The sequence below is a fragment of the Colias eurytheme genome, chromosome 1 (genome assembly GCF_061535395.1).
Source record: "Colias eurytheme isolate Ceu_HAF_F1 chromosome 1, ilColEury1 Martin Lab GWU primary, whole genome shotgun sequence".
NCBI classification, from domain to species: Eukaryota; Metazoa; Arthropoda; class Insecta; order Lepidoptera; family Pieridae; genus Colias; species Colias eurytheme.
Window position 1 is genome coordinate 12569474 of NC_142980.1, and position 20049 is coordinate 12589522.

The 20049-nt window shown below is 33.3% G+C and overlaps 1 protein-coding gene and 1 long non-coding RNA gene across 2 annotated transcripts in view; both read left to right on the forward strand.

Moving 5' to 3' along the window:
- Positions 1–6837: 6837 nt before the first annotated feature.
- On the forward strand, positions 6838–10819 carry LOC149911312 (uncharacterized). The gene is made up of 3 exons (XR_016458408.1): positions 6838–6985; positions 7590–7650; positions 10662–10819. It is a non-coding gene; the product is annotated as an uncharacterized LOC149911312 (long non-coding RNA).
- Positions 10820–17601: 6782 nt separating this feature from the next.
- The window catches only part of LOC149911313 (frequenin-2), a 201170-nt gene continuing 198722 nt past the window's right edge, over positions 17602–20049 (forward strand). The window contains exon 1 of the mRNA XM_090105288.1: positions 17602–17743. The gene's annotated coding sequence lies outside the window, so the exon portion shown is untranslated. The remainder of the gene's footprint in view (positions 17744–20049) is intronic.

Here is a 20049-nt window from a genome sequence, read left to right on the forward strand (position 1 = left end):
TCCAGTTTTAACATTGGAATAAAATTTATCAAATTGACGTTTATTGATGATGGTTAAAAATGGAATTGAGAAGGTAGAAACTAGAAAATAGTAGAATACTCTTTGGAAGTTCAAGGATAATTTTCGTCATTAATTTCGTGATCAAAGTCCTTTTTTATAACAAAAAGGCATTGGAATTAATGTAGAAAATTAAATAGTTCCTCCAATATTCCGAGTATGTATTAGTTGAGTAAGTATGTATTAATGATAAGCGACACAGTATGGTTCCAAATAAGGAAGGTTTCTCAGTCAAAACTCTCTTCCTTTTCTACCACTGATTAGAGGAACGAACGTGTTCAAAATTAAAATCTATTGAATACGTTTGTTTTATCCCAATCGGTTAAGCCTATATGCCCGCCACATTAGGTGCCGAGGTCGATCAGTGATAAAAATTGTTATTGAAGCTTTGACTGTCATGTAACCCATATTGTTCCAACTAGGTACAGATTTCTTTGGATTCATACTCTGTTGTAACTGCAGCATACAGGGAATTAATACTTCATAATATATATCTGCGAGTGAGAGAGTTATATGTATATATATATATATATATATATATGCCAAAGCACCTGTTCGCTGTAGTTACTGTTTAGTCGATAAGAATTAGACGCACAAATATTTTGATCGCATACAATTAGTTGTAAGGTTATATGAAGTGCTCAATGTTTATGGCTTCAAGAAGTCATTAATGGACACTGTTATAGATATTAATCTACGTTAAGGATTAAACATACCTAATCATTATCATTTGGCTTCAACAACTACACCTCGAGAATTGGTTCGAAAGCAAGATTGGAACTGATATTAGTGACAGTGCAGTGATCAGTGTGTGTGTATTAATAGTAATTAATTAGAATAAGGCTTTGTCATATTTATTTCTTGGAATATGTATGCATTGCGAAAAAAATTTGTGCGCCATTTTTTTGCTCTAAGTTTTAAAAATTATTATCTAGTTAGGTACTTACCGATGAAAAGTTATTCCTTTGCACTTTTCCGTATTATTTGTGCAATATCGTAACACACACGAAGGCATATTTGATGCGTTTCACTTTAAAACAAATAAAAAATGAGCGTGCAGTTAAGCCATATGGCTTATGTTGAGCGGAAATGTATGCATTATTGATAGCGTTCCTACAACGTATTGAACTCATAGGTAATTAAATTGAGCTCATATTAAGATAAGTAAAATAGGATAGTCGATGACGTTACCAAAGTTTAGTTTTGGCGAGATACTTGCGGTAACGTCTATTCTATTAAAATAGAGAGTAAGAAGATAACAACGTGTGTTCGGCGGCGGACGTCCGTGTCGGGGCGGATTTAGAATACTAACCCCGACCCCAAGTCGGTACAAGGGTGTCGTAAGAGGCGACTAAACCGAACGGTGGGAGGGCACCTTTCCGCCCGACTGGCTAGCTACCACCCTCCCAAGTGAACTGTCGAGGCTCCTCGACAGGAAGCGGGAGCGCCAGCCCTTTCCCCTTCCCTTCCCTTCCCGCCACTCTCCTCTCACCTGCACCTTCCCCATCCTTCCCTTTCCTCTCTTCTTTCCTCACCTTCCCCCTCCTTTATCTTTCCTATCTTCTGTCCTATCTACTTTCAATATATAATCGTTAGTTATAGTCCTTTCTATGTGTGTTTTGAATATCTCGATGTTAGTTTGTAAGGCAACGCCCGGTATCTACATGAAAATATGCAAGGTTAAGCGGTGAACAAGGCAACTGGAGGTGATAATTGCGTATTCAAGCCAGGCGTATTGGACTTTAGATATCGGGCGTTAAACATTCATTATAGTCAGCATTATAATTAATTGTAATCCAGTGTCATACACAATATATAATCTACTAGTTTGTAAACGACAGTGGTACGTAGCGCTCGTATTGCTCGCCAACACCTTTTTTTTTGTAATGCGGGTTCATCTACGCGCCACTGCCGTCTTAGGTAGGATTCTATTTTTACAAATCAGTATGTGCCCACAAATATACAAAATAATTACGAAAGATGCATTCGTAGTTTAATATCACAATGATATATGAGATGAAAGCCTAACCTAGCTAAGTTACCAAAGTATTATAGCATAAGGATATTTAATCTCTAGTATTTAAGAAACGTGTTAATCACATATTTAATGGAAACTGAGTGTAAGTCGTGTGGTCAAGGGAACATCCAGACAGACGAGAGCACACGGAACAGCATAAGAAGGCATGGCCCTCGGCGAGCACTCAGCTAGTTAAGAATTTATGTTGTATGAGCCTCAGCTCAACTATATTATTATTATATGTAACCCAAATCCCGTAAAAAGTTAAAAATCTTTTACTAATAACTTTTTCTTTCATTTTTTCGGGATTTTATCTAATTTAACTACTTTTACTCTGAAAAATTATTTTATACTATTTACCTAATATATTAGTTTAAAAGCGAGATGAACATGTTATTTTATACGAAAATTATAATCAGTTTTCTCTATTTTCATATGCGGGATTTAATAAGTGTCTATTTAGATGTAATAAAAATTCAATGGAAATGATGTTTTATTTGAGAAGCCATACTTTATATTACAAAACTAAAATTAGGTAGTCATATGGAGTGTGTTCAATATTTGCTGCATAATTCATAGTTAGGTTAATCCATACTAATCCATACTAATATTATAAATGCGAAAGTAACTCTGTCTGTCTGTCTGTTACTCAATGACGCCTAAACTGCTGAACCGTTTTGCATGAAATTTGGTATGTAGATATTTTGATACCTGAGAAAGGACATAGGCTACTTTTTATTGCGAAATATGTACCACGGGCGAAGCCGGGGCGGACCACTAGTGTTAAATATAAATTTCTACTATATAAAAATAAGTCGGGTTTTCCTTCCTGAATGGACGAACCGATTTCCACGTTTTTTCATGCGTTGGAAAGGTCTGGGGCTCCGTGAGGTTTATAGCAAAGAAAAGGTGTCTCTGGTGCGGCGAAAAGGAGTTCGCCCGGTTTGCTAGTATAAATTAAAATTTTAACTATAATATCTAAAGGTATAGTTAGGTTAAATTTTATTGACGTGACAACGTCTTATAATTCAATATAGCCGGCTGCACGCACGAAAAAACATGACTCATGCGGCGTTACCTGGCTCTGAGGCGTTCCATGTAAGACTTGCTACGCTATAATAAACCAACTCCATTTTTGTTTTGGTAATTTTACCTAAGTAAGTATTAGGTAAGTAGGTACAAACAAACTTTTGTAAATTTTCTTACAAAAATCTCACATTATTTACTAATTTTACTCTTATCTTCACGTAACAAACATTACTACAAAACATTTTAAGACTTTATGCTTCAAAAAAATTTAAACTTAGAAAATAAAAAAAAATAACTATTCTACAGATCCTAATCAATTCAAAAATCTATGATACACAAATAATTAATGATAGGTACATATTAATTTTAATGGAAAACTTAGAAATTATCATACGTTAAACTTCAGGAATAGATTATGTGCTAAGCTTAGATTGTGCTAAGTAAGAAAATATGACAAGGTACTCAACTACTCAGGTTTACTGTGAAAATTAATGAGATAAAACTGATTTAATAACTCAGGCCCCGGAATCACAGACACAATAGAAAATCTATTGTGTCGTGGACATTGAGATAATATTACTATACGTATGGAGGAGACACCACGAACAAAATCTGTGCGCCATTTTTTTGCTCTAACTAAGTTTTAAAAATTATTATCTAGTTAGGTTCTTACCGATGAAAGTTATTCCTTTGCACATTTCCGTATTATTTGTATTATTTGTGCAATATCGTAACACACACGAAGGCATATTTGATGCGTTTCACTTTAAAACCATTAAAAAAAACCGCTCAACATACGTCATGTGAGCGGAACATAAGTGATGTAGGCGGTGTCGTCTCCTATATGTATATCTCAATGGTCGTGGACCGATCGGGCCGTTCGGGGCTCAATGGGTTAAATCAATTCTATAAAATATGTTGTACCTATAGAGATAATAAGTTTATATAAAATAAGTCGCTAGTTATTTTATATAAACTTATTATCTCTTTAGGTACCTACAACCATGGACGTATAAAAAAAGACGGACGCCGTATTACGAACAAACAACGTGAAGCCACCATAGTAAGCTAGCGATCGTGTAAAGACAATAAACACGCACACACACTCACCATAGTAAGCTAGTCGGCCGCCATTACGTCGTGAACTACCGACTGATTAACTGCGTCACTGTTTCACAAAAAATATTTAAAATGCCGTCTTGCGTGGTTAAATGGTGTCGCAACAGTACAATTTTAAATAACAAAACACGAGGGATTACATTCCACAGGGAAGCAAGTTATTTCTTTTATGTTTTAATGTCAAAATTATTACGGCAAAATTTATAGAAAAAAAATACAGCCGCCATTGTCAACAGGACAGCTGTTGCCATGGCAACATGGCACACACACATGGATGTTTCGCCGCCATTACTAGGCTTCACTCAGTGTTTAGGCGATATACCGTCCGTCTTTTTTTATACGTCCATGCCTACAACATTTATAGAAGATAATTGAGCTTTAAGTTTTATGTAGTAAAATGGCAGCTTTGAATGATTAATAGACCGGACTGTCAGTGGAATTTCGTTTGCAAAAATAGCGGACCTACATCTGACTTCTGATATATATATTGTATAGATCCCAGACATCCTATAGACAGATGTTGCCAACTAGTTTTGTGGTCCCCCTCTCCCCACCCCGGTAATTAAATATGGCATACAAAGAAAAAAATAAAAATTTCCAAAACATGAAAGAACTTATTGAGTAGATCACGAATATATAGCATACTATAAACATTTCTTACACTTTCTCTAAGATTTTTTAGAAAATTTACGAAAATGCTCCATTTTTGAGTTAACTTTAAAGTTTAAACCACTATAGATTGGAAACTCATGAATATATTTTTTAAATTATTATTTTAAATAATTAACAATAGTCCATTGTTTACGATTCAATAGTTCGTAGGTACAGTGAAATAGTTGCATGGGGGAGTGGAGGGAGCATTCAAATATGGCGAGTATATTTTCAAGTTTATGCCAGAAATATAGGCCTAATACAAAAATATCGGTGTCAGGGCTTAGAATAAATTATCTCTGCACTGTCGTTGTGTTTGACAGAATGAAAAATATGGCAGAAAATTCTTGAATCAGCCTCTGTGTGATTAGATTTGGCATCCACGCGCTTTCTAAATTGAAAATTGTGATTTGTTGACCCTTCTTCATCGAATATTTTTCTATACACATTGTAAACAACACCTCTTGCTAGTGATCGCAGCGGCTTTTTTGACATTTTCGAAGATTTTGAAGACAAAATCCTAAAAATTAATCATCAACTGCGAAGGAGACAACCAATAAATAGTCTGTGATAGTCCAATAGTTGTCAAATAAAGTTGCCACATGAAAATCTTTTATTTTTTTAAATATGTAAATATATGCCATCAGATTCTGGTAGACATGTAACATAAAACATTCCATTTTCAAAATAATTTATTCCGGATTCTTTTTTTATTCAAAAAATATTTTCATAAAATGGATTAATTTAAGTTTATAAAATAAAAGAATTTAGTCTAGATATTTAAAAAAAAATTAGGTATTTTGTTTTATTATTACATACCTACCTATAATATGAAATTTAAAACTTACAAGAACGTTTGAGAAAAATCTGTGCCGGTTGAAACATATTTTTTTTAATCTGTTATTTTATTAATATTTTTTTTGGTGACGAACGCGCGGGAAACACGATTCTCAAGAACATAATTATTGTGGGTAGCAAAAAACAGTCACGTTTTGCGTTGCGTTCTTAGATCATTAAGTAAGTTGCGTTGAACTCAAAATTAAAAACTACCACTGTAAAGCTGGTAATTAATATGAATAATAGTTTGGAAAAAGTTTGGCTGGCGGGCCACCAACAATTTGCCAATGAGAATCACAATGTCCATTATCTAAGTGTCACGTAAGTTAAATATGTACTAGATTTTGCACGCGGGTTAGCCCGCAGATGAAAACGAGCGGCACAGCTAGTATAAACTAAAATAATTATAATAAAGTGAAATGTTTTAAGTTTAAAGTTGGTGTTTAACATTCAAACACAACATCTACTGACCCGATACAATTTTATCGTTTCCACTAAAGTGTTATGTGTCTATTTGATTAAGATGCGAGTAAAACCGCGTGTCGTAATACAGTATTATTAAGGATAAACCAATTATTTTACTTGTATGTATGTACCTATGTTTAAATACGTAGGCACTGAATTTTGAAATCTTCAATCGACTTAGCAAACAAAAGCAGATATTCAGTTTGGATAACAACGCTTGGAACGCCATGTGACGTCATTCAAAATCCAATAGGGTGGGACCTGCTTTGTGGGTGGGACCGCGGTGGGACCACGGTGGGACAACGGTGGGGTCGGTGGGACGCACAAAATAGTGCTGTACTTTGTTGAGATGCACTCGTAGTTCGTACAATATGTGTATCAAATGAAAAGACTTGCTGGATAGTTACTCAGAAAATATAGAATGTCTCTTTTTTAACATTGTGGGCTATTTTCTTAAATCATACTTAAGTTCTATTTGTTGATAGTTTTTACTTTCTTGCGATAATTATGTAGTTAAGTATTTGACGAAAATTATAAAAAAATCTGCATTTATAATTTTTTTAACAATAGTTTGAACTTTAAATTTATGTTAAACCTGCACATGATTTTAATTAAAGAATTTTACCACATTCAGCAACCACTTTACTCGAATACAATTTTACGTTATTTTTAACTAAATTTTCAGGGTACAAATTCTAGACATGTTGTATGAACGAAGGTCTAGCAGACGAGCATCACTAGGAACCGCCTCCATTCTGGTCAGCGGTGTGGCCAGACTTTACAAGAAAGAAATTGAACAATTGTTTAAAGGTAAGTTCAACATTAAACATTGCATAATATAATAATATTAAGTATTGCATGTAAATTGTAAAGCACATTCTTCAATATCTTAATGTATTGTGTACGGACGAATCACCTTCTTAAATAAAAGAGGTTTAAACTGGCATCATTTGATTGTTTAAACTTATAATGTGCAAAAAAATTTACCTACCAATCTTATCTGTGTATTTTGAGCCAAATAAACTTTATTTTATTTAAATAAAATATTATATACATTAAATTCAACATTAAATTCCTGTGATTATTGTGCGCTAATTACAGCTAATCGCTTGACTTCAAGCAGTCAAGCTACTAGCTGTAATAACATTCTGAAATTATACGCAAATAAATCTACATAATATATTTAACACTAGGTGATGCCTGTTACTTTATATATTTGCTGATTTTATAGGAGAAGGAAAACTTTAAAAAAATGTGGTACCTATGTGTCCTTTCCCGAATATTTTTCCGCAACCAAACATAACAGGTTTTAAATATTTGTCTTCTTAAATATATCATATTAGCTGGTTTTATTTTAAAATAGACCATATACCTCTGGTCTGTGGATCATACTAACATATTTTTTTTCTTATAGATTGCCGTAAATTAGATCAGTCAATAGTTATGAAAGACAAGAAAACGAAAAGAAGATTTATGTAAGTCTTTTCATATTATATAGCTTTCCGCCCACAGCTTCGACCGCGTGCTGTAAATATTATCAAATTATCAAGATCGGACTGAAATTTGGCATGCAGATAGCATAGCATTACATAGAGTAGGATGTATACGTACGATGACTAATTTTGCACGCCTCATAAGCGAAGCGTTGAGGTGGGTACTACTGTCACTTCGCGCAAAACATCTGATTTTTCAAACTTAAAATGTCTTTATGTATCATATAGACTACAGGCCCATGTTGAAAAAATTATGGGTCATTTGACCCACCACCTGACCTATCTAGAATGATATAAGAGCATAAAATAATAAGATTCAGCACTATGACGACACTCGTAAGCTGTCCACCTGAGTGCAGATGAGAATTCGAAAGTTCAGGTAGAGATTTTCTCCCCTTGTCTCCATGATTTTTGTACGGCGTTGCGGAATAATGGCTTAAAAGCAGTATAGAAATAGTATGACACAGATGCCGTACAAAAATGGTGGTCCACAAAGTCGGAATTTATTTTTATTTTTCGACAGTTGCCGGGGTTAATTTGGTCATTTGATTTTGTACAGCATCTGTGTCATACTATTTCTATACTACTTTAAATCAATTATTCCGCAACGCCGTACAAAAATCATGGAGACAAGGGGAGAAAATCTCTACCTGAACCTTCGAATTCTCATCTGCACTCAGGTGGACAGCTTACAAGTGACGTCATAGTGCTGAATCTTATTATTTTATGCTCTTATATCGTTCTAGATACCTGGTGGGTCAAATGACCCATAATTTTTTCAACACGGGCCTGTAGTCTAATACATTGCACTTGTAAGATAATACATACACACACATATTAAGAAAAAACACTATTTTTAACGTTCATGATATTTTTGATGTCATTTTTGTTATTTAAACTAGTTAAAAAACAGTTTAAAAAAGTTCTGTCTTGGACGTCCGTGTGTCTGTATGTGCGGATCCTTTTTCTTGTTAACACGATAGCGACCGAAATACTTTACTAATCGAGTCTTTTTTTTTCTCTTACGCTTGAGTATGCTCAGGAATAGAACCCTTTCATTTTTCAGGGTCTGATTCGATGTGGTTTAATTGTTATTAAATAAACATGTGGTTTAATTGTTATTAAATAAATATTTATTAAAAAAAAATTATGAGGCGTGCACTTTTGGATTTTCCAAATTATTTTTTAAATATTCATTATGCTCAACCTAACTCAACTTTTCATTTACGGAATATCTTCATTAAATATTTAGTAACTATCGTCTGTATGTTTTTAATGTCCTTGGAATTTACATGACTGTGACGTGAATAAGCATCAAAGTTAAGAAATACTCAAATATTTATTTATCTTTTTACTTATGTTCATACCTATTTATGTCTTTTTATAGTTAAATTTACTTATTACATTTAACATATTGCTCCACTTCTATAAGTACTAGCCTGAAGCTTATAGGTCCTCTTCGATAAATGGACAATCTGACTGTGTGTTCCTGAGATTTAACTCTTCAGCTTTATAATATTAGTGTATGGTTAACGGAAATGTATTTAATCCGTCATTGTATAAAATTCCTAGGAAATGTATGCAATTCCTAAAATCGCACGGAAATGTGTGAAATAAATTATTTTATACACATTTCCTAGGAAATCTATACATTTCCTAAATAGCAATCGGAAATGTAAAACATCTAGATATTGGAAGGTACGCGGGACGAGGGGTATGTATGTCGCAGTCGGATTGTATAATCCGCCGTATTACAAACGGCCGGCAATTTGTAATATGCCGAAAATTCGTAATCAAAAATTTTTGGTTTGGATAAGGGGGTGGGTTAGGTTAGGTTCGTGTTTTTTAAAACTACACAGAAATAGGAGCCCCCGGCCGTTTATAATACGGCGGATTATACAATCCGACTGCGACACGTACACAGGGACAGCGGGACGAGGGGACTGATAACTAACCAAATGAAAATTTGATTTGGTTGAATATAAGTTCAATTAAGAAATGTTAATTACTAAGATAATATGATCATATTATTATTATTTTACGGTAAGACTGTTACCCGATTGTCTCAATAAGTGCTATAATAAAAAAAAATAACAACGTGTTTTATTACAGAAATAATTTACTTTATACATTTCCTAATACGATATTGGAACTATATATAATTCCGAGGAAGATTATACATTTCCTAGGATATCTATGCATTAAATAGTTATTTAACAATATTTTATACATTTCCTACATGGTATCGGAATTGTACACATTTCCTAGGATTTGTATACAATTCATTGATTTCAAACATTTCTGGTAACATACCTACCTATATATGCATTTATTTATACCTACCTATCTTTTAATTGTGTATGTGAAGCTTCAGTGATTACTATTATAGTACCCTATGGTCCATTGAAAAGTTACATTTGGGGTCGCATTTTTTAGAGTACGTACTCACTTCGGATGGCTGTAAAACCTTAGCTATTGACGTAATGAAAAAATGTTGTATATAAAAGTTGTTCCTCGAAAAACAATCTACAAAAATAGTCTTATATCATTTCTTCGTAAAATGATAAAAAAAAAGTTTTATTGAAAAATATAAATAGCTCTAATTTCTGAACATTTTCGCTTATAATTTTTTTATTTATAGTTCTACGACAAAAAGTTACTGAATCAAAGTTGTAGAGAATATAATTTGCAACAAATAATGTTAAAATTGTTTTATTATCAGATAAATAGTTTAAGAGATATATCGTTAAAACCATTTCAACCGCTATTTTCAAGATGGCGGCCATGGGACAAGGGTGGCGACCCCACAAACTTGGTTTTAGCTTCACACTGACCCCCCTACACATAAAAAAAATAAAATTGCGTCCTCTAAAAAACTCAAGGTCAGGCCTAAAAAATGTAACATTTCAATGGATCACCTAGTAATCAGACCGTTTTTGTGGTCGATCCAACTCAAACATTCTTTTCACTAATACACCTGTTTTTTTTTTCAGATTGCGGTACAAACATTGATTGATTGATTACGCATCATTTGTTGTCCAGATAGTTCCTCTATTTTTAAAATTGTTAATAATTTAAGTTAATATTTGCAATGATTACTTTTTCGTTTCTATTTTTATTAGGTACTTAGGTATATTTTGTTATTATTTTAAGCGCGTCACACACGGTGAAGATACTTAATATAACAGCATCTTTAGATAAAATATTATAGTATCTTCACCGTGTGTGACGCGCTTTTCGTTTAATATGATTATTTCGAAATAAGTTATCTTTAAGTTTGGCATTGTATCATTAAACAATCATCAATCATCATTATGATTAAATAAATATTATAGTCCGGGATCCATCGCCCATTTTTGCAAGTGATTACTATCAAGCTAATTTTCCGTGAGTAGCTTTATTTTGATGAGATGCCCAATAATTTCATGTACGAAACTCTCGATTGTGATAGCTAACAGAGGAAACAAGGATAAAATATTTTGATTTGATGGTTCTCAAATATTAATTACTAACTGAATGTTTTTTTTTGTTCAATCTCAAGATAATTATCTAAATTATTCGAAAAAATATTTGTCCTACAAAATCTATGGTTTGATCAAAGAGTCCCCCTTTCCAATGTGTATCGATAACGAGGTCATCATAAATGATTACTAACGAGCTGATTTTTTTATTTTCACTTATTTAATACTTAATATATATAATATTATAATTCAACAGACATATAATTGTCCTACAAATTGCGTAATAAATATTTGAGAACCGTCAAATCAAAAATTTTTATCCTTGTTACCTCTGTAAGCTACCACAATCGAGAGTTTCGTACATGAAATTATTGGGCATCTCATCAAAATAAAGCTACTCACGAAAAATTAGCTTGATAGTAATCACTTGCAAAAATGGGCGATGGATCCCGGACTATTACCACATATTACTATTGTTTTTGTTTTTTTGTATCGCTATAAGAAATCCTCTAAATTTAATTTGTCTATTTGTCATTTCCCTATTTCATAGTTATCATATGTATTTTATATTATGTCTTATTTAAATAAATACGGATAAAAATACTTTATTTTTTTAATAAGATTCGCACTCCTAATTATTATACTAATTCCTACCTGAAAAAAGCTCAATTTTCCAACCCCAAAAGATAAAACACTCATAGACCAGTGCTGATAATTTTTGTTACAATAAAAAAATCACAGTAGGATGAAACACATTAGAAAAGGAGGGCAATGTGATAAAAATGAAAGTAAAAATAAGTTACGGTCGACCCGAGTTCGGGAAGTGGGAGGGGGGAGCTTTTAAGGGTAAAAAATGATAATCTAGATTTCCGACAAAACTAAAAGTCCTATGGAAAAAAGTTCAATGGCAAAGTTGTAGTTAATAACAGGATCTACGTACTTTCGTATTTACAGTTTATTCAAATAACCTCAAAATTTAGGTGAAATATTCAAATAACTAAGTTTTTGGTTTTTTATATTTATCTCTTTAAAAAATTTTATGTTATCAGATCATGCCGTGTGTGAAAATTGTCCTGAAATATTTATTTATTTATATATTACCATAGTAAATGTTCTCAGAAAATGCATACAAACAGTGTTATAATAAGCTATTACTAAATCAAGCAAATTTCTCAAACGACCTGAAATGTTTTTATCGACATCATTTTGATTTGAATAAGCTGTAAAATGTTAGAACAGATACATTTCTTTTAAAATGTTACCGAAATGCCGATAAAAGAGAAGATATAGAATTCGAGAAGTGTGCCTGAGAGGTCCTATACAACTATCCCATGCGACAGAAGAGGACACAGCTTAGCAGCTAGATTTCTATGTTAGCTGTTTAAATGTCTCCTTTTCCATTTAAAGCCGTCGCACACATTCACTATATAGCAGCAATATTTGATTTTTCAAAATTCGACAACCGGAATTCGTGTAAACCACCGTGTTAGCAATGAAATAATCTTCGTTCGTTTCAGTCGTGGGACGTCCACTGCTGGACAAAGGCCTCCCTCAAGGATTTCCAGTACGACCGGTCACCGGCGGCCTGCATCCAGCGGCTCCCTGCCACTCGGACCAGCCCCCCTATGCAAGTGGCTTTCTGTTAGCGTAGCGTTCAATAGAATAGACTACGAATGTATGAGATTGACGTAGGCTGTAGATAAACGTATCTACAGGTTACGTCAATCTCATACATTCGTAGTCTATTCTATTGAACGCTACGCTGACAGAAAGCCACTTGCATAGGGGGGCAGGTCGTCTGTCCATCTTGTGGGAGGTCGTCCCACGCTTCGTCGTCCAGTTCGTGGCCTCCATTCCAGAACCTTTAATCTTTATTTTCATATAAATTTTATTTAATCAACAGACCGGTGCACAATTATCGATTTAATATCTGTTTATATCTGGCAACCCAATAGTTGTTACCGGAAAAAAATAGGCCTAACGTTTGCATATTCTATGGGCTTCATACTTTCGATCGGTACCTATACAATTATTTGTTTAATAATTATCAAACCGGTGAAATGTTTAAAAATATTTCTTTCAATAATTAATTAATCTTATTCTGGACTGAAATTTGTCAGGCAACCCATTTGCAATATATTTATTGAGATATTAAAGCTAATTTGCTCCTAAAGTCCTAAAGAATAGGACGAGGTTCTTAATATTATTATACTTAGTTTCAGGATATCTGTTTAATGCAATGTGACTGGTATTTATTTTTATGTAACTGTCCTCTGGAGGACATTTTTTGAAACGCTTCGTGCAAGAAGGAACGAGGGAACGTTCAGCTTGTGTTCAAAAACACTCTCGTTTTACATGAAACTTCATGTAAAACGAACTCAACTGAATATAGATGGCGTTGATATATTTTATTTTTATATGTAACTATATAGCTTTTACTATTTGCATTTATTGAGAGATCAATATGTTTATAAGAAATATACCGACCGAATTGAGAACCTCCTCCTTTTTTGAAGTCGGTTAAAAATAGCATTATATTAATGATGAGACGAGGTATTTGGTTATTCTGCATCGATTATTTTCATATTTAAAATGTTAACTTCTTCGACTACGTCATTTCATTGTACCTTTACTACACAGTGTACAGTAATGGTTTTAAAAGGTGTATAGTATAGATACACCATTTAAAGAGACCTGAAATCTCGTTAACTGAAATTACGTTCTACGATAAAATTACAGAGCCTACATTTCATAGGTGGAGCTAGTAACTCCTCAAGTAAGCCTGGTTTTGTACTGATATCATTTGTGTCAAAGCTTTTATTACCTAGGTACTACATCGTGACTAATAAAAGATGATGAATCTGTACCCTACCAAAATATTGTAAATATTTTCCAAACGCAGTTTATTTTCTTTTACATTTACTACAGAACAGTAAGTTGCAATTTGAATCTCCAACACTAATACATTACATCGTAACCTTGTTATATTTTGGTAGCGTTTTACTTACAAATAGATACCTATAAGGATGGAATCGCGTGACACCAAGTAATTTAGTGTACCAACAAACACCTTTTTAGGTGCCGTAAACACGTTATAAAATGTGACCTGAGCTAGATAATTTTAGGACAAAATTTACTAGAATTACGAATTTGCATAATTTCATTAACCCGTTTTATCTCACAAAGAACTTAAAGCAAACATGGGCTTAGTTTTCCATATAAAGTATGTTATAATCAGGGTTTGTTTTTTCTATTTCTACTAAATTCGGAATTTTTGTTTTTGTTTAAAAGTTTGTATATAATGAACAAGCTACCTCTTAAATTGAGTGTTGTTATAATTTTATTTATAGCCAGTTTTCAAATGTTTCTCTGATCAACAACCACTGGAAACTTATGACTGGGACAAAACAATGTTTCAATAATGGCGAAGACGTTCCGCCGTTAAACAATTTGAGAATTGAGAGACATTATGAAATAAGTCTAACAAACTCAATTATGTATTGACGATATGCGTGCACGCTATATTTGGCCTCCGATATAATTTTCATAGAGCATTATTCAATCTCAGAAACTTTTAATTAATTTATCAATTTATTATTAGAATACGGATTTATTGTTTGAGTAAACGTTTAATGGTTCTTTATCTTGCTACAAGAAGTGATATCACCATCATAACATTTGTAGAGCAGTGGTGGCGCAGTGGTGAAACCTCGGACTTCGAATCGATAAGTCCGGGGTTCGAGACCAGGCGAGCGCGCAGGAAATAAATTTTCAAATTATCTGCGCATGTTGTAACATCACCACTGCTCGAACGGTGAAGGAAAACATCGTGAGGAAACCGACATGTCGAAGAATCAAAAGTTCGACGACATGTGTCATCCGCCAACACGCACTTGGCCAGCGTGGTGGATTATGGCCTGTACCCTCATAGGAGGCCCGTGTCCCAGCAGTGGGAACGTATATGGGCTGATGATGATGATGATGATGATGACGACGAACATTTTTAAATTAAAATGGATGACTTTAAAGATTTTTACATTTTATTTATCTAATTATCAACAGTGTGTAAGTGTGCTCTTTAGTAAAAAACTGACAGACTGGCAAAATATTCCTTATATAAATAATTAGTATCTATACTTCAATCTATTTGTGTGTTAAAACCGATGAACATTGGAGACAACTAGGTACTTTTTTTATTAGATAAGAAAATGTAGTTCGTTTTCTAAAACATCTAGACTTAATTCTTAGATCTGGATAATACCTACCTAGGATTATATTTTATTATCTAGATAATAATTTTATTGAAAAACAGTAACTCCATATTTTGAAACTAACTTATCTCAAACAAATATTTTTAGTACCTGATGGCCCGGCTCTTCCTGTGTAGTCTTTCTGTAAGTCTGTGTTAACTTAAATAAAAAGCATTAGTGAGTTTAGATACTGATAGCTTTACGTTCTACGTACCTACCTATTCCTAGTTAGACACTATAATATTATAATTTTATTATAATACTAGCGGTCCGCCCCGGCTTCGCCCGTGGTACATATTTACGTTTTCTCTACATAAAACCATCCTCGTACTTCAAGGAATATAATAAAAAAAGAATTATCGAAATCGGTTCAGCCGTTCTCGAGTTATGCGCTTACCAACACATTTTGCGATTCATTTTTATATATAAGAAAGAAGATTATACTATTTCCTTCATAACATGTCAGAACGCATTAGTTTCAGGAACCCAAAAGAACCAACCCTTCTCCCTAAGGGCCAGGCATCATATGCAAGGATCCCTATACTTAAATAAAGTAGCGTACTCGTAAAGCGAATGATAGATGATACTAAACATTTATAACTGTTGTTGTTTCTAAGCTTTGTTCAGGAAATTGTATATTTGGATGAGCCGAGACTGAAGGGTTAAAAGGATTAGAGATCCACCCCTCTTCCGCTCACTGTGGTCTGTGACAGTACATTGCTTTCTACTACTTAATGTCGATTTTCTTTATAGTAATGTAACTTCTTGGAAAGTTGGCTTTAAGATGATGAATGGCTCGTCTGCCAGTCTTACCTATTTAATATTAGTTATACTTGGCAGCCTTTGGCAGCTTCGTTTAGATTCAATTAATAAGTACTCCATAAATGAATGTAGCTTGCAAAACAATGTCCCGTCAAATTTACAATTTACATTATAAATAATATTTATTTAGTCATAATCATACAAACGTCTACCCAAAAATTGCTTATTCTAATTCGAATTTGATACAAGGATTACTTATATTATTTAGAGGTGGTACTAGGCAAATTATAATTGCGAAATGTGTGCAACATAAAAATATAGCACATCGTATACATATGTTATGTTTTATTTAAATCATAGGTATAACAAATAAGCGTAACAAATTGGAGAGCCTGTTAGCCGGTTTCACGTACAGCTTCTCGATATATTCTGTTTGGCTTAACTGTCGGATAAAATGGAACCGAAATTTACGTTAAATAATTTTAAACAGGCTATCAGTGACTTTATCAGCAAGTAGTGAACCTGACCCTAAATCAATTATTAACCGTATTACTCCGTCTGCATGCCAACCCATGGCTAAGGAGAGACAATCTGTTATTAGACAGCTACTATCAAATTCCATTGAACAACCGAAGAGGTTCATAATTGAAACAAGCGTTTAAGCCATTTGATCTGCTATAGAGGAACATCGGAGGTAATTGGCGTTATTATATACCTCTGAAAGGGCGCATGTATATTAACCTTAATGATATAAGCCTTTGTTTCTCGACCCTTTGTTTTAGAGCATTGTGGGGGAACACTCCATTGTTTGACTAACTATTTAACGCACCTAGCCTCATTTTTAAAAGAATTTCTTCGGATTCGTTTGGAAGCAATTCGTGAATTAAGTGACACAGATATTCTATGTTTAAACTATGGTTATTTCAAAACTGTACTATTTCGTAGCTGAAGGGTTTCCCAGTAATGTAAATTTCCATTGAAAAGTCCTGGGTTCACATTGATGTTCCTGGGTTGACATTCAAATAGACAGAGACGATTTTTAAGCATCAGGATAGCTTGAAATTTAAAGCTCCTTGATTACCAATTTGCCGTTATTTTATTTGTAGTTTTTTTATTAGATAGATAGAGCCCGTAGAGCAATCCAGGTCAAAGTGTATTAAGATAGCGCCCTAGTCTAAACCGAGCTAAGCATCCAGACTCTTATCTCGCATTAGAAGATCCGGCGCGGGCGATCTTTAAGCACACAAGCTGCATCTTACCCAGTGCGGTCCGGCAATAGCGCGCATGTGCCAAGAAATTTTATGTAACCACCGCCGTGCCGAATTGGAGTGCGTTCCATGGACGTCCGTTAGGAAACTTTACTCATTCATCTTTCCCTAAAAGCGGGGAGAGGGGTGCCGCTGCGCTACTCCGTGTTATGTAAGCCTGGAGGGCGCCGCTAACTCTTATCCGAGCCGCCCTGGTGAACGGACCTGTCGGTTCCGAACCCTCGCGCTCACAACCTCGAGTATTCGAAGCGTGTTTAAAAATACGCGCGGTCGTGTTGTGAACATTTTCGCGATTTTTCCGTGTTTCCCGCGAACTCCTGCACCTGCGGAAGCGGTAAGATATTTTTTTTAATTATTACATAATATTTTTTGTGTTAATTGCTGCTGTGCGAGGTGAATTATGTATATTTTTATATGTATTTTGTTTTAGTGTTTTCAAAATTTTCTACTGATTTTTCATGTTTTAAAATATTGTGTAATGTAAAAAAATATATGTTTAAAAATAATATTAAATGTAGTAATATTTAATAAAATACCAATTATCATAATTGTTCTCCTAAAACGCGATAAATTACACTAAACGTACGTAAACGCGAAATAAAAATAATGTTTCTTACAAAAAAAGGTTTTGACGCTTTGTAATTGCTAATAAAGTACGAAAGCCGCCGTGGCCACGTTATTATGTACAATTTGGGGACCAACTGAACGCAATTTCACAGATCACAGGTGCCGTAAGATGGGAAAGATTGAGAAAGTCGACGTTAAGAAGTCGGCGGAAATAAGCTTTGCTTTTAATGTTGCGCCACTTACGCATAAAGTAATGAACTGCTTAAAAACTCATATAGAGAATATTCGAGCTTCAGGAGATCGGGAAATCAAAGAAATACGTACAGTTCACGACAATTATGAAAATAAGAATTACAATAATTCAATTATCTTCAGCGAAGGTGTGCACTGTTATAACAATTTAAAATAATTCGGCTACAATTTATAAAAAAGAAAAACGAAATAACATAAAATCAAGGGTATATTTTTAATTTATTCTGACCGGAAACCCCATCTAACGGAGTCACATTTCCTAAATTTTAGGTTAATTACGTGCGTGCGTTTCTACTACGCGGAAAAGAAACTAGGAAAAAATGTTACTTTTATGTCAACGAAATAATTTATTGTTGAACGCTTGAAAATTTGATAATTGTCTTAATTACTGCTCATATTAAGATCTACCATCTACCTATTATTTTTTAATAAGAAATCGCACAATGTAAATGGTCAAAACTAAATAGTAGTCTTCAATATTCTAAATAAATACGCGGATTAACACTGTTTCAAGTTTCAAGAAACGAGTTTCGCTTACAAAAATAGTTTTTTGTATAACTAATGGTATAAAGAAACTAATGGTTGAAAATACGTTCGGAAAGGTGCGTTTGACAAAAATATTTACGGAAAATGTGGCGCGGAAAAAATATTTCGTTTGGAAACGACTGGCGTTTTCCTTTCATTTGTCATAATATTTATGAAACGGATATTAGAAGATAATCGTTTTATTCTTTATTTTTACAATAATGTTTTCCTCTCTGAGAAATTTATATTTTCCGTAGAGTCTCTGATTTTATGAGAAAAATAAAAGCTTTTCTTAATATTATAATTAAAAGTAAAAAATCATTTTACAAATTCAAAGTATTTATTTTACTAAAAAGTGCCATAGATGAATGGTGACAAAATATTGTGAAATAAACTTGAATTTTGTTATTTTATATGAAAATAATCTCAATACAAAAGAAACGATGAAAATATATTGTAAAAACAAAATATGAGCATAATTATTATGGTATGAAGCACGGCTTCTGCTTAAATGGCTACTATTATGTATTCTGTGCTTAAATCTTGAATGCAAATGAGATCTCGTGTAATTCAAGAAAAGGCTTGAATTAAAAAAGAAGGAAGCCAAGAAAACTTGAAAAATACTTCTACATTTTATCTAAAATACATAAAGAATACTTCTTTATTCATTTTATAAAACCCGCGGCATGTTGAAAACAAGTTTAATTAAAAATTGCTCCAGGTTAAGATTGAGGATTTGTAGTTTATAAAAGAAATATAAATTATAATATGAGGCCTTATTTTATGTTATTAATTTATATCGTATTTTCTGCCTTACATTATTAAATCTTTTCTACATTTAATATATAAAAGATACCTCACCAAATTATACAAATAGTACACTCGTACATATAATTTTTTTTAAATATACTGAATATTTTTTTCTGTTCTATATTATAAATACAATTTCAAGTTAAAAAATTATTCACTTTAATAGAGATTAGTCTGAGAATTATTGTCCGACAATTTCGTAGGCCGTAGCCCGTAGCACTTCGTAGCGCTACACCAGGCATTGGTTTCATTTTTATTCGTATTTTCCGCAAAGATTATTTGTGATTAATGTTTTGTAAGGAAATAAAGTCTATTTAGTTTGAAGAGGACAATAAATTAACAATATGTCGGAAAAAAGGAAATTTTATTTTTTTCCTTATAATTGTGAATCGTGTAATTTATCTCATGGATTTGTTTCTTGGTGCCGAATAAAAAGAAGCTTATGAAATATTTCATATCATAATTTATCTAGCTAAAATTTAAGCT